The sequence below is a fragment of the Peromyscus eremicus genome, chromosome 1 (assembly GCF_949786415.1).
Source record: "Peromyscus eremicus chromosome 1, PerEre_H2_v1, whole genome shotgun sequence".
NCBI lineage: Eukaryota > Metazoa > Chordata > Mammalia > Rodentia > Cricetidae > Peromyscus > Peromyscus eremicus.
In genome coordinates this window covers 196,719,081-196,732,757 of record NC_081416.1, presented here as the reverse complement: position 1 = coordinate 196,732,757, position 13,677 = coordinate 196,719,081, and the positions used below count along the sequence as shown (strand labels likewise).

At 38.2% G+C, this 13,677-nt stretch overlaps 1 pseudogene; it reads left to right on the top strand.

The window, feature by feature from the left end:
• Nucleotides 1-9,904: 9,904 nt before the first annotated feature.
• LOC131904501 (vomeronasal type-1 receptor 4-like) lies at nucleotides 9,905-10,924 on the top strand (annotated as a pseudogene).
• Nucleotides 10,925-13,677: the final 2,753 nt, after the last annotated feature.

Here is a 13,677-nt window from a genome sequence, read left to right as displayed (position 1 = left end):
TAGAATAAGGGCACATATTAGAAGCTTCAAGGGAAAGAGGGCAAGAAACATATAAAGACAGACTTGTTAGAATTACACCCAATTTCTCAATGGAGACTCTAAAAGCCAGATGGGCTTGGACAGATGTCCTAGAGACTCTAAAAGAACATGGATACAGGCCCACACTACTACACCCAGCATAATTTTCATTGAATATAGATGGAAAAATGAGATATTTGATGACAAAGTAAAATTAAATGATATATACTCACCAATCCATCCCTATAGAGGTTACTAGAAGGAAAACAACAAAAGAAATTTAAGTAGACCAAAAAAACACAGGAAGTGATAATCTCACACCTACGAAATACACAAAATGTAAATACACACACAGACATGCACAATCACACACACACACAAAAAAAAAAAACCACCACCACCACCACCACCAACAACAACAACAGTAACAAAATAACAAGAATTAACAATTATTGTTCATTAATATCACTCAATGTGAGTGGACTAATTCCTCATTAAAAAGACATAGGCAAACAGAATGGATGAGCAAACAGAATCCATCCTTCTGCTGCTTACAAAAACATACCTCAACATTAAAGACTCCACATCTAACAAAGCACTAATACCACAAATATATAAAGAAATCAAGAAAGTAAACATCAACAAACTAATAATTTATTTAAAAATGGGGTGCTGATCTAAACAGAATTCTCAACAGAAGAATCTGAAATGGATGAGCAACACTTAAAGAAATGTTCAACATCCTTTACAAGCAGTGAAATGCAATTCAAAATGACTCATAAACTCTATCTTTTACCTATCAGAATGGCTAAGATCAATCCCACAAGTGACATCTTATGCTAGTGAGGATGTAGAGCAAGGTAACAATCCTCCACTGCTGGTGGGAGGTCAAGCTTGTATAGCCACTATTGAAATAAATATGTTGGTTTTTTAGAAAATTGGGAAACTTTCTACCTCAAGACCATAACACTCCTTGGCATATACCCAAAGATATTCCATCCTATCACAAGGACACTTGCTCAACAATGTTCACAACAGCTTCACTCATCATAGTCAGAAGCTAGAAAAACCTAGATGTCACCTAAGTAAAGAAGGGATAAAGAAAATGTTGTACATTTACAGAATGGAGTATTACTCTGCTGTTAAAAACAGTGACATCACTCTTACAGCTGATAAACACCTTCAGTAATGTGGCAGTATACAAGATTAACTCAAAAAAATCAATAGCCCTCCTATATACAAATGACAAATGAACTGAAAAAGAAATCAGAGAAACATCACCCTTTACAATAGCCACAAATAATATAAAATACCTTGGAGTAACTCTAACTAAGCAAGCAAAGGACCTGTATGGCAAGAACTCTAAGTCCCTGAAGAAAGAAATTGAAGAATATATCAGAAAATTGAAAGATCTCCCATGCTCATGGATAGGCAGAACTAATATAGTAAAAATGTTAATCTTACCAAAAGCAATCTACATATTCAATGCAATCCCCATCAAAATCCCAACACAATTCTTCACAAACCTGGAAAGATAAATACTCAACTTCATATGGAAAAACAAAGAACCCAGGATAGCCAAAAGAATCCTGTACAATAAAATAATCTCTGGAAGCATCACGATTCCTGACTTCAAGCTCTACTATAGAGCTACAGTAATAAAAACAGCTTGGTACTGGCATAAAACCCACATGTTGACCAATGGAAGCCAACTAAAGACCCTGACATTAATCCACACATGTATGAACACTTAACTTTTGACAAAGAAGCCAAAACTCTACAATGGAAAAAAGAAAGCATCTTCAACAAATGGTGCTGGCATAACTGGTTGTCAACATGAAGAAGAATGTAAATAGATCCATATCTGTCACTCTGCACAGAACTTCTGTCCAAGTGGATCAAAGATCTCAACATAAATCCAGTTACTCTTAACCTGATTAAAGAGAAAGTAGGAAGTAGTCTTGAAGGCACCGGCACCAGAGATCACTTCCTAAATATAACACCAGTAGCACAGACATTGAGAGCAACAATTAATAAATGGGACCTCTTGAAACTGAGAAGTTTTTGCAGGGCAAAGGGCATGGACAATAAGACAAACAACAGCCTACAGAATGAGAAAAGATCTTCACCAACCCCACATCTGACAGAGGACTGTTATCCAGAATATATAAAGAACTCAAGAAACAATACATCAAAATACCTAACAGTCCAATTAAAAAATGAGCTATAGAGCTAAACAGAGAATTCTCAACAGAAGAAACTCAAATGGCTGAAAGACATTTAAGGAACTGCTCAACATCCTTAGTCATCAGGGAAATGCAAATCAAAATGATTCTAAGATACCATTTCACACCCATCAGAATGGCTAATATCACAAATACTGAAGATAACTTATGTTGGAGAGGATGTGGAGCAAGGGGAACACTCTTCTACTGTTGACAGGAATGTACACTTGTACAGCCACTGTGGAAATCTGTATGGCAGTTTCTCAGAAAACTGGGAGTCAATCTTCCCAGCTATACCACTCTTGGGCATATACCCAAGGAATGCTCAATCATATCTCAAAGACACATGCTCAGCTATGTTCATAGCAGCATTGTTTGTAACAGCCAGAACCTGGAAACAACCCCGATACCCTTCAACTGAAGAATGGATAAAGAAACTATGGTACATATACACAATGGATTACTACTCAGCAGAGAAAAACAATGACATCATGAGGTTTGCAGGCAAATGGATGGAACTAGAAAAATCATCCTGAGTGAGGTAACCCAGACTCAGAAAGACAAACATGGTATGAACTCACTCATAAATAGATAGTAGATGTAAAGAAAAGGATAATCAGACTGCAATTCACAGCTCTAGGGAGGCTAGCTAGTAAAGAGTTCTCTAGGAAAGACACAGGGATTGCTAAGCGAGAGAGAAATGGATGAGATCTACATAAGCAAACTCAGGGTGAGGGGAGGTAATGGAGGGCAAGGGTCGTGGGGAGAGAGCTTAGGAGAGCAGGAGGTTCTAGCTGGATCAAGAACAGAGTGGGAGAACAAGGAAAGAGATACCATGATAAATGAAGACACCATGGGAATAGGAAGAATCAGAGTGCTAGAGAGGTCTCCAGAAATTCACAAAGCTGACTCCATTATAGACTACCGGCAATGGTTGAGAGGGTGCCTGAGATGACCTACCCTGGTGATTGGATGGCCAAACACCCTAACTGTCATGATAGAAGCCTCATTCATGACTGATGGAAGCAGATGCAGAGATCCATGACCAAGAACCAGGCAGAGCTCCAGGAGTCTAGTCGATGAGAGAGGAGATGGATCATATGAGCAAGAGATATGGAGACCATGATTGGAAAAAGTACAGAGACAACTAGCCAAACTAGTGGAAACACATGAACTGTGAACCAATAGCTGAGGAGCCCCCATGGAACTGGACTAGGCCCTCTGGATAAGTGAGACAGCTGTTTAGCTTGAATTGTTTAGGGGGCCCCCAGGAAGTGAGACTGGGACCTGTCCTTAGTGCATGAACCAGCTTTCTGGAACCTAGTGCCAGTACTGAGACACTTTGCTCAGCCTTGGTGCAGGGAGGAGGGGATTGGACCTGCCTCAACTGGATGTACCAGGCTCTGCTGACTCCCCATGGGAGACCTTACCTTGGAGGAGGTGGGAATGGGGGTGGTTTGGAAGGGAAAGGCTGGAGAGTGGGAAGAGAGAGAATAGAGAATCCGTGGTTGATATGTAAAATGAATACAAAAATCTCTTAATAAAAAGAAAAATAAGTGACATTGTGAAATTTGCAGGCAATCTGAAAACAAAATTGATCTTGAAAAAAAAATCATCCTGATGAGGCAATCAAGACCCAGACAGAATAACATGGTATTTACTCACTTATAAGTGGATATTAGTTGTAACGTAAAAAATAATCAGGCTACCATCCACAGACCCATAGATGCTAAGTAACAGTGAAATTAATGAGGACACAAGGATCTCCCTGTAAAGGGAAAATAGAATAGATTTCACATATTTACTGGCAGCGGGTAGCGTTGGGATCAGTAGTGATCAAGTTGTGGGGAGGAAGGGAGAAAAATGGGAGAAACTACTAGAATTGGGGGCACATTTCAGAAATACTAATACAGTGCCACGAAAACACAATTGAATCTACCAGGGTAATCCTAACAACAACAAACCTGGTGCAATAAGCTGAACATCATGTAAGTAACTAACAATTTCATGAAGAACTCAAGGTTCACTTCCCACGATGGAACCCATGTATTAAGGTATTAACAGGGACGAGAATATGTGGCTAGGGGGTGAATAGACCCAGTGGTAAAACCACTGTATAAATACAAAGACCATCAGTATAATGATATTTGCCTGAATTTTGTGAATGTTGTTGCTTTTATTGGTTAGGTTTTTTCATGGCAGGGTTTCTCTCTGTAGCCTTGGCTGTCCTGGGACTCCCTCTGAAGACAAGGCTGGCTTCAAACTCAAAGGCATCTACCTGACTCTGTCTGCTAAGTTCTGGGATTAAAAGCAAGCACCAGCAAATGCCCAGCCATAATTTTGATCCAATTAAGCAAGTTTTTCTTGTGTGCACAGCAAAGCTGGTCCAGCAGCTGTGTCCCATAATGTGGGGCTTGGGAGAACAGCCACAATACAAATTTCTAGACTCCTTTTATATGGGAAAATCATAATCTTAGGGTTGCCTGTGGAATATGGCAACATAGGAACCTTGAATGCAAAAATATATGAGCAGATAAGTTTAAAATTAATTGGCAGAACATCTTGATGTTTGGGAAAGGATGGAGGTCAAAATAAAGTCAGAGTGCGGAACAAGTCAAATTCCAGAAACTAGAGAGTTGTATTTTACAGTAAAGAGAAATATATGTATTTTGATGTATTTTGACATTGCAACAAGATGGCCACCAAAATTAAGATAGAGCCAGCCTGGCTCAGCATGTGGGAAGAACCTAAGACTTATTTAGCTTAAAGGACATAGTAATACTGGTCACTAAACTTTTCTTTATGATGATCAATCAGTATATTTCTCAACCCTCATTAGAGAAGCTTCTTTTTACAGTCTGTACAGAGTGACACAGAGACCCACATTGTGCAAGGTACTGAGAATAAGGTATGCTGAAGTGTCCAGCTAAAAATAGGACATCTATACAAAACCTCTTCCTAAAAGAGTTAAGGATCATTATGAAAGAAGAGGCAGAAAGCAGGTTAAAGCCTTTCTGGTGATAGAAGATTATGAGGAAACTGGTTTTGTCCAGATAGAACAAAGATCTTACACTTGTTAATTTACTTGTTAGGACCCTATGCACAAAACCTGTACAAATTAATCTATAAATATCCCAGTAGAGTGGAGATGTTCAGGAAATCTCACTCTTAGCTGAAGAGCTAATGGTCACAGATGGTTTCTGAGAGAGGATGCGTCAGATTTCTAATTATTAGGGACTACTCATGATTCCATAGATGCCACTCTACTAGACACATAGTACTGTCACTAAGTAGACTTGGTGATTTTTAATTTTTGAGTCTTTTCCCTTGTGTTAAGGAGCACATGAAAATTGAAAGGAATTGTGTCGTGTGGATAAAAAAGGAACTGGAAGGAGATAGTCATTTGTGGACTTGACTAACAACATATACATGTACAAAACACTCAAATGTTCTAAGTCATAAGTGATATAAATATTCTAAAAGTTAACTGTGTTGGTTTGTGTTGGAAGAAGTCAGTGAAGTGTGGAATCCATAGAGACACAGAGACTCTAACTTTCTCATGAATCTGAACTCAAAGTTTCTTGCACCTTCCACAGGTGCCCTGGTCAGCCTTCAGGGATCATGAAAACTCAGTGCCTCTTCAAAACACTTTATCACTTTGGATAAAATCACTAGGATCTCTAAAGGGCCTTTGCTAATTAACAACCAGAACTTTTTCATAAATGATCTAGATTCCCAAAGCGAGATCTGTCACTGTCATTGCCAACGCAGTTGAAATGAAAATTGCAGTTCTGGAGGGAGGTAAGGTCACAAAGTCATAGGCCTCTACATCTGCCTTGTTATAACTCTCCCACAATGATGCTTATTAATGAGACTAGATCTGCCAATGAACCCACCATCCTGCAGAGACAAGAAGCTAGGTGAGTGCCTTGTATTTCAGTCTGAGTGGCAGAGTCAGCAAAGAAGGAAGGCCTGAGTAAGTGTTCCTATCCGGTAAGGGGCTGGAGATAGAAACAGATCCATGGAATAGACAAAGAAGGCATAAGAATAATTGCATAGTAAAAGATGAATTAGAAAGATCAAGCATTCCTAACCATGTCTCTATTTTTTTCTTAATGTAATATAAGTCCCCAACCATGGGTGACTTTGGGTAAAACCAGGATAATGCAGCCCATCTGTGAATGTGCTGAAAGTTTGTGGTAATAAGACAATGTGATAATTTGTGGTGGTACTGTGTTCCCCAAAATATTGTGTACCCTAATAAATTTACCTGGGGTCAGAGAACAGAAAAGCCACCAGATACTTAAGATAGGCAGTGATAGCACACGCCTTTAATCCTAGCATTCCAGATGCAGAAATCCATGTGTTCAAGGATACAGCCAAGCCTGGTGACTCATCACGCCTTTAATCCCAGAAAGCAAGCCTTTAATCCCAGGGAGTGGTCGTAGAAAGCAGAAAGGTATATAAGGCATGAGGACCAGAGACTAGAAGCTTTTGGCTGGTTAAGCGTTCAGGCTTTTGAGCAACAATTCAGCTGAGACCCATTCTGGATGAGGACTCAGTGGTTTCTAGTCTGAGGAGACAAGACCAGCTGAGGATCTGGCGAGGTGAGGTAGATGTGGCTTGTTCTGGTTCTCTGATCTTCCAGTTCACCCCAATACCTGGCTCAGGTTTGATTTTATTAATAAGAGCTTTTAAGACTCCTGCTACAATAATTCACCTCAGCTAACATGATGTGTAGAATCTCTTTTCAGTATTATTATTTTACCTGAATTACCTTGGTTTCATGTAAACTTTAGAATGGAAAGATAAGAAGCACACATCCCTGGGAAGTGCAGGATATGACTAAGATTGTGAAGTAAAAAGTTTATATGTGGCACTAAATTTATGATCTGGTTATAGAAGCAATAACTGAATCTGTATTGAACGGCCATTGTTAAAATGACTGATTTGAAGACTCTACCTCTTGAATTTGAAAAAGGAAAATGGAAGAGAAGGTCCATTATGAATATCAGACGAAAGCAGCCAGTACAATGTTTATCTTGAGTTATTGCCCCTGGTTTCATCATACTCTATTTTTAATCACAATCCGATGGCATGCCTTCACTCACTGTTTTTTCATGCTAAAGGAAGACAGAGCCTTGTGTGTGATGTTCCAGGGTTCTGTCAACTAAATTGGCACTAACATTTAGTATGCTATATCTCACTGTCCAATATTTAAGGTTTCACATTATTCAGATTGTACTTTATTATCTCACATGCCACTCCTCTCTTTGAATGCACTATAAATTTTATTGCAATAGATTCATCAATATAAGAATAAGCAAATAAGCCAGACATGTGGTGAAAACCTTTCATCCCAGGGCTTGGGAGGCAGAGGAAGGCATATCTCTGTGAATTTGAACCCAACAGGATTTACATAGTGAGTCTGAGGACAGCCATAGCTATATAGTAATACCCAGCCATGAAAAATTACAAAAAAATTCAGCAAGTGCATGCTCACATTTAAAAGAAGTGTTTAGGAACTTAATGTTCTTCTCATGCTATTATTTGTTAATTACATATTAGTATTTCTTGTCATATTTTGTACAGACTAATAGTGATAGTAATTCCTCTATATTACCCACTAAAGCCTTTACCTGTGTAATGACAAAAATTCATCTGTCTTGTAACATCATAAACAACATGTCTATCTTGTGCTTCTGACATCAAACTGGACTTAGGACAGTTTCCTGTCAGGTCAGACTGTACTGAGAACACTGCACTTTACTCAAAGCTCAGAAGCACTGGAACTTGACATGTCCTATGAGATAAACATTTACGTCAAAGTGAAAAGTTATGCCTGAAAAGATTTATATGTCTATCTTTATTTTGTGTGCATGTATGTTTTTGCCTGCATGTAACTGAGCTCTTTGGGTATGCAGTGCCTGCAGAGGCTAGTAGAGCATGAGGGAACCCCATGGAATTGGAGTTACAGGCACTTGTAAGGCACCATGTAGGTGCAGGGACCCAAACACAGAAACCTTACAGTGACAGCACAGTTTCCTTACCACTGAGCAACCTCTATTCCCCTCAAATGAAAACATATTAAAGCCAAAACATACAACAGAATACCAATATAGTGAAAAAAATCAACCACATGAGGAACACAAACTGCACAGAATTCTGGAACAGGTTTGAGACCATCCAACAAGGCTTTGTTAGCATTGACTGAGATGGCCTTGCTTGTGCCAAACTAGCCATGGTCTAGTCCCAATATTGACTTTGTCTAAAGCATTTTTAGTCCTGAAAGAGGCACATGCTCTTTGTGATTCTATGTTCAGTTCTTGGCAATGGAAATAATGTTACTGTCTATATTATACAGTTTTAAACATCAAAGAAGATGTCAAACTTAGAGTATAGCAGTGAATCATAAATTGTCATTGCTGTTTTCCACATATACATAAATTATATTTAACTCACAAAAATTGTATTTTCTATTATACAGTTAACTGTACAAAATTTTAAAAACTGAATATTTTCATGTAGAATACAGGATATCAAAGGATGTGACCACTGTGATCACACTATACCTTCAATACATGTACTTTTTTCATCTTCCTAGATTTGACAAGGTAGATGCACTGGCATCAATTCCATAGAAATGTTCCTGGACTCTCAGTAAGCACAACTTCAGGTATGTAGAACTTTCAAAAGCTTCCAGGGATGCTGAGTTTCATTTGTATCATAGTAAATATTGTATATCTTAAACTATGTCACAGTTGGCCCCTGCACTCCAGAGAGGTGTCCCCACCCCTCATCAGAGGCAAGGATGAAGTGATGCTGAAGGCATGGACATAAGGGATTTAACTCTGTCCCTCCTGAGGTGGGTGGCCATAGTGATCCAGAATGACCCTCTCAGTTACCAACCAGGCCCAAATTGTGCAATGGGTTTGGGCACCCTAGCACCTACCCCATTTAGGACATGCTGTAGCTTTGAAGAGACTGGTCCTATGAAACAATACTCCCATGATCTAAGACTCAAGGCAGCAATTCAGTATCCCAGAGAAGTTCCAGTGAGAATCCAATAATGGTGGTGTACAAGAAACCAGAGGCCTTGATCAAGACAAGTGACTCATGAATACATTTTATGCTCTTAACAATTTTTTTGTATAGCTGTAGATATATTCTGAATGATACGATAAATTTTTTATTAATCATCCTTTAGTTTTAGATAATATATGTTTTAAGAACTGATGTTTTTGAGTTTGGTTATGGCTATTAAAATTTTCTTCTTCTATACCAAGTCTAGAAAATATCAGTATATTTTTATTGTCTTATATTTTGCTTGATATTATTGGCTCTCACTTTCCATTGCTTCTCACAGGCCAAATATCCTTACCCATAATGCTGTCTATTCAATGATTATGAAGGCATATCCCACATACACATGTATGTGATGAAGCCTTTAGACATCTTATAATAGTATGCATTGTAAGTAATAATTTTTCCTGGCATTAACTTTGAGAAATTCTAGTTATGTGGTCTAGGCTGAGATGTTACTCCTGAGCTATAAGGAACATTCTGATTTTTTCTCTCTGTATATCTTTGGAGTCCTAATACTTTTCATTCATTTTGACTAGGGAAATGGATTTGGCCTTTGTCTAAAGAAAATCATATCCAATCACAGAATGGACTTCTGGAATATGACCATCAAAATCATTTTCTTGTCACAAACTATGGCTGGAATTCTGGGAAATTTCTCTCTTCTTTACTACTATCGAGCTCACTATGGAGAAAAAAAATTAAAGCCCACAGATTTGATTCACATGCACCTAACGGGAGCCAACTCTTTGATCATTCTCTCTAGAGGAGTGCCAAACACAATGGCAGCTTTTGGGTTGAAGCACTTTTTAAGCAATTCTGCATGTAGATTAATTTTGTACATTCAAAGAGTTGGCAGGAGTGTGTCCATTGCCACCACCTGCCTCTTGAGTGTCTTCCAAGTCATCACCATCAGTCACAAGTAATGCTGCTGTAAGGATCTAAAAGTCAAAGCATCAAAGTACATTGGCTGCTCCATTGCCCTCCTCTGGGTTTTATACATGTTGATAAATGTCATTTTCTTTGTGTACGCACTTTTTGAAAGGAATAGTAAAAATATAACAAGAAAACGAGATTTTGGATACTGTTCCACTGCAGGGAGAGATGAAATCAATGACTTACTCTATTCAGCACTGGTGGTGTGCCCTGAAATCTTCTTTTCTTTGCTCATGGCCTGGTCTAGTGGCTCCATGATTGTCATTCTGTACAGACACAAACAGAAGATTCATCACATCCGTAGCACTCGTGGTTCCAGTAGAATCTGCTTTGAGTCCAAAGCCACCCAGAACATTCTGGCCCTGGTGTCTACCTTTCTGGCTTTTTATACTCTCTCCTCCATCTTACAAGGCTGTGTTGCTCTTTTGTATAATCACAATTCATGGCTGGTGAACATTAACTACCTCACTTCTCTGGGTTTTCCCTGTTTTGCACCATTTGTTCTTATAAATCGTTACTCTGTGTTTTCTAGACTCAGTTTGGTCTGGATAAGGAATAAACTCTCTAATTCTTATTTTAAGTATGTAAATGATTTTGTTTTTTTTGGTTGTATCCAGGTGTTTACTCTACCTTCTCCCTCACAATGTCAGTACAGAAAGTGAAGGAGTTGGTGTCTTGTCCTTTAACAGTTGACCAAAATGATAAATTGGGAGTTTTGTCAGCTGGTTTAATTAGAAGCCTACATGAGTTTATCTCATTATAAGAGGACTATCTCACTTTTCGACTTATCCTTGCTAGACTTCCCTTTGTCCTGCTCATGTACAAGGGATCTAGCAAAACTCTCTCAATAAAGGTGACTTTCTTCCCACTCTCATTCTCTAGGGCACCCTGAGTGTTTAGATTTTCACAAACAGCTTATGGGTCCTACAGTCTAATGGCAAAGAAAACTGAAACCAAACCATGGCTGGTCCATTCACAACAGCTCTAGGCTGCACCAGTACCAGAAAAGTTTTTCAGCTTTAACTTCTCAAGTATCCTGCATTCAGCTGCACTAGAGACAATCAGGTTGGTTTGCAAAGCTTGTAGGAACAGTCCTCAACAAAGTCTGAGAAAGGGCATCTTACCTTACCACTTAGTGAAAAAATATAATCAATGGAAATGAATGATGTTTTTAATGTTATCTTGAATTTTATATGCCAACATGTTTTAGATTTTTTCATCTGTGTTCATCAGGGAGATTAGTCTGTAAATTTTCTTTCTTAATATTTAGTTTGGAATCACTGCAGTGCTATATTATTCAATAGTTTGGAAGCCAATTTGTAGTGAAACTGTGGAAATCAGTTTGGAGGCTTCTAAGAAAACTAAAAAAGGACTACTATTTGACACAGCTATTTGACTCTTGGGCCTATAACCAGAGAACCCTATATACTTACACAGAGATATATCCAAATCCATTTTTATTGCTGCTGTCTTTATTATATCAAGTAAAGGGAGCCCAGCTTGATATCCATAAACAGATAAATCTATATCAGATTTATTTTCACACATAAAATGGACTATTGTTCAACTACAGTGATAGAAGAAATCACAAAAAGTGTAGGAAAGTTGATGGACTTATAATGAATATCATTAAAACACGTACCACGAACTCAGAAAGAAAGAAAAATCAAATCCTCTTCTTTGTATGCAGGTCCTATTCTATAAGTTTTAAATATTTATATGTAAGTAGATACGTTTAACTTTATTATGACACCTAGAAAGAAGATCCAAAACAGTAATATTAGGCAAAGTAGCAGTAAGTTAGTTATGTGAGACTATATCAAGTTAGTTTTTTTTCTATCTTCAAATCTGCCAATTTCTTATTCTGCAGTGGATAAGGGCATAAAAATATATTTGTTAGTGACAGTGTAATACCCTAAGCAAAGCTCTATGGCTACAACATAGCTATTCTAACTGTATAGAACTAAATTGAAAGATACTGAAACTGGGTCTGGGCAAGTTTTCATTTGAGTGGCTATTTCATTGTAGATCTTTAATGCTTTTATTCATGGAGTTCATTACAATACAGTGATTTTAGTTTAAAATAAAATGGTATCACAACTTATCCAAAGATATAGGGATGGCTTAGCCAAAGCCAGCAGTATCATCTGCAGTATATCACATAGATGGACTAAAAGTCAGAAACCACATGCATGACTTATCAGATGCCACAAAATATCCTTTCTTTTTTCTGTTTTATTGAAACCAGTTTTATTTCTTATGCAATATATCCTGATTACAACTTCTCCTCCCTCTGCCTCTCCCAGTTCCTCTTCACCTTCCCTCCCAATCAAATCCACTTCCTTTCTGTCATTAGAAATACAGTCTTTTGATATATAGCAATAACATGACAATAAAAATATAATGAGATAAAATAAATCCAATCATGTTTGGACAAAACAAACCCACTCATTCATATACTCAGGAGGCCCATAAAAATACTAAATGGAAAGCTACAATATAGGCAGAGGACTAGATGAAGACCCATGCATTCCCTGTGCTTTTGGCTTCAGTCTTAGTGAGTCCATAGGATCTTTCTCAGTTGATTCAGAGGGCCTTGTTGTCCTGGTGTCCTCCATCCCCTCTGGCTCTTGCACTCTTTCTGCTTCCTCTCCCATGGTGTTGTCTGTTCTCTGAAGGGATGGACTTGATGGAAACCTCCACTTTTCCAGCCCTAACGTCAGAAATACTTTTAACAAAATTCAGCATTCTTTCATCATAAATGCCATGAGGTGTCAAGAGATACAGTGATAATACCCCAGCATAATAAAGGTTGCATACTATAAACCTACAGTCAAGGGTTAGAAACCAAGAATATTATACAGAGGAGTTATATGCTTACTAACCACCTCGAGTTATGTTTAACCTGGAAAAAGGTCTACAATCATTTTTTATAAATAGTGCCATTGTTGGGGTACATCCCATAAAACCCAAGTCATTGGAAAGCATTTTCTTCTGAGCCTTATCAATAAAAGGAATAGGTTGGGTGAACAATAAAGATATGATGAGGGAAGTTAAATGAGCACAAAAAAACCCCAAAGGGAACTAGGGAAAACAGGACAACTGTGTATCTGAGTTACATAAAAGTGCTCCAAGAAATGACAAAAACCCTGTGTGTCAACAGTATTTATTAGTGTCATAGAGGATTTGAAAATGCCTAAAACACAAGGGGAAAAGCACTTAGAGTAGTGTCTAGTGTAAGATATTCTGATTGAGAGGAGTCCTAGAACATGAGAATGGAGTCAAAGATGATTGACAATGGAGTAGTGCCTTAGGAGGTCACTGCTATGGAGCTTAAACCAATACAAACACAGAGTCACTTGAGTTTCCAGATTGGAAATGGGAATCAATTTAGACACTAGTTGGGTATGATGAG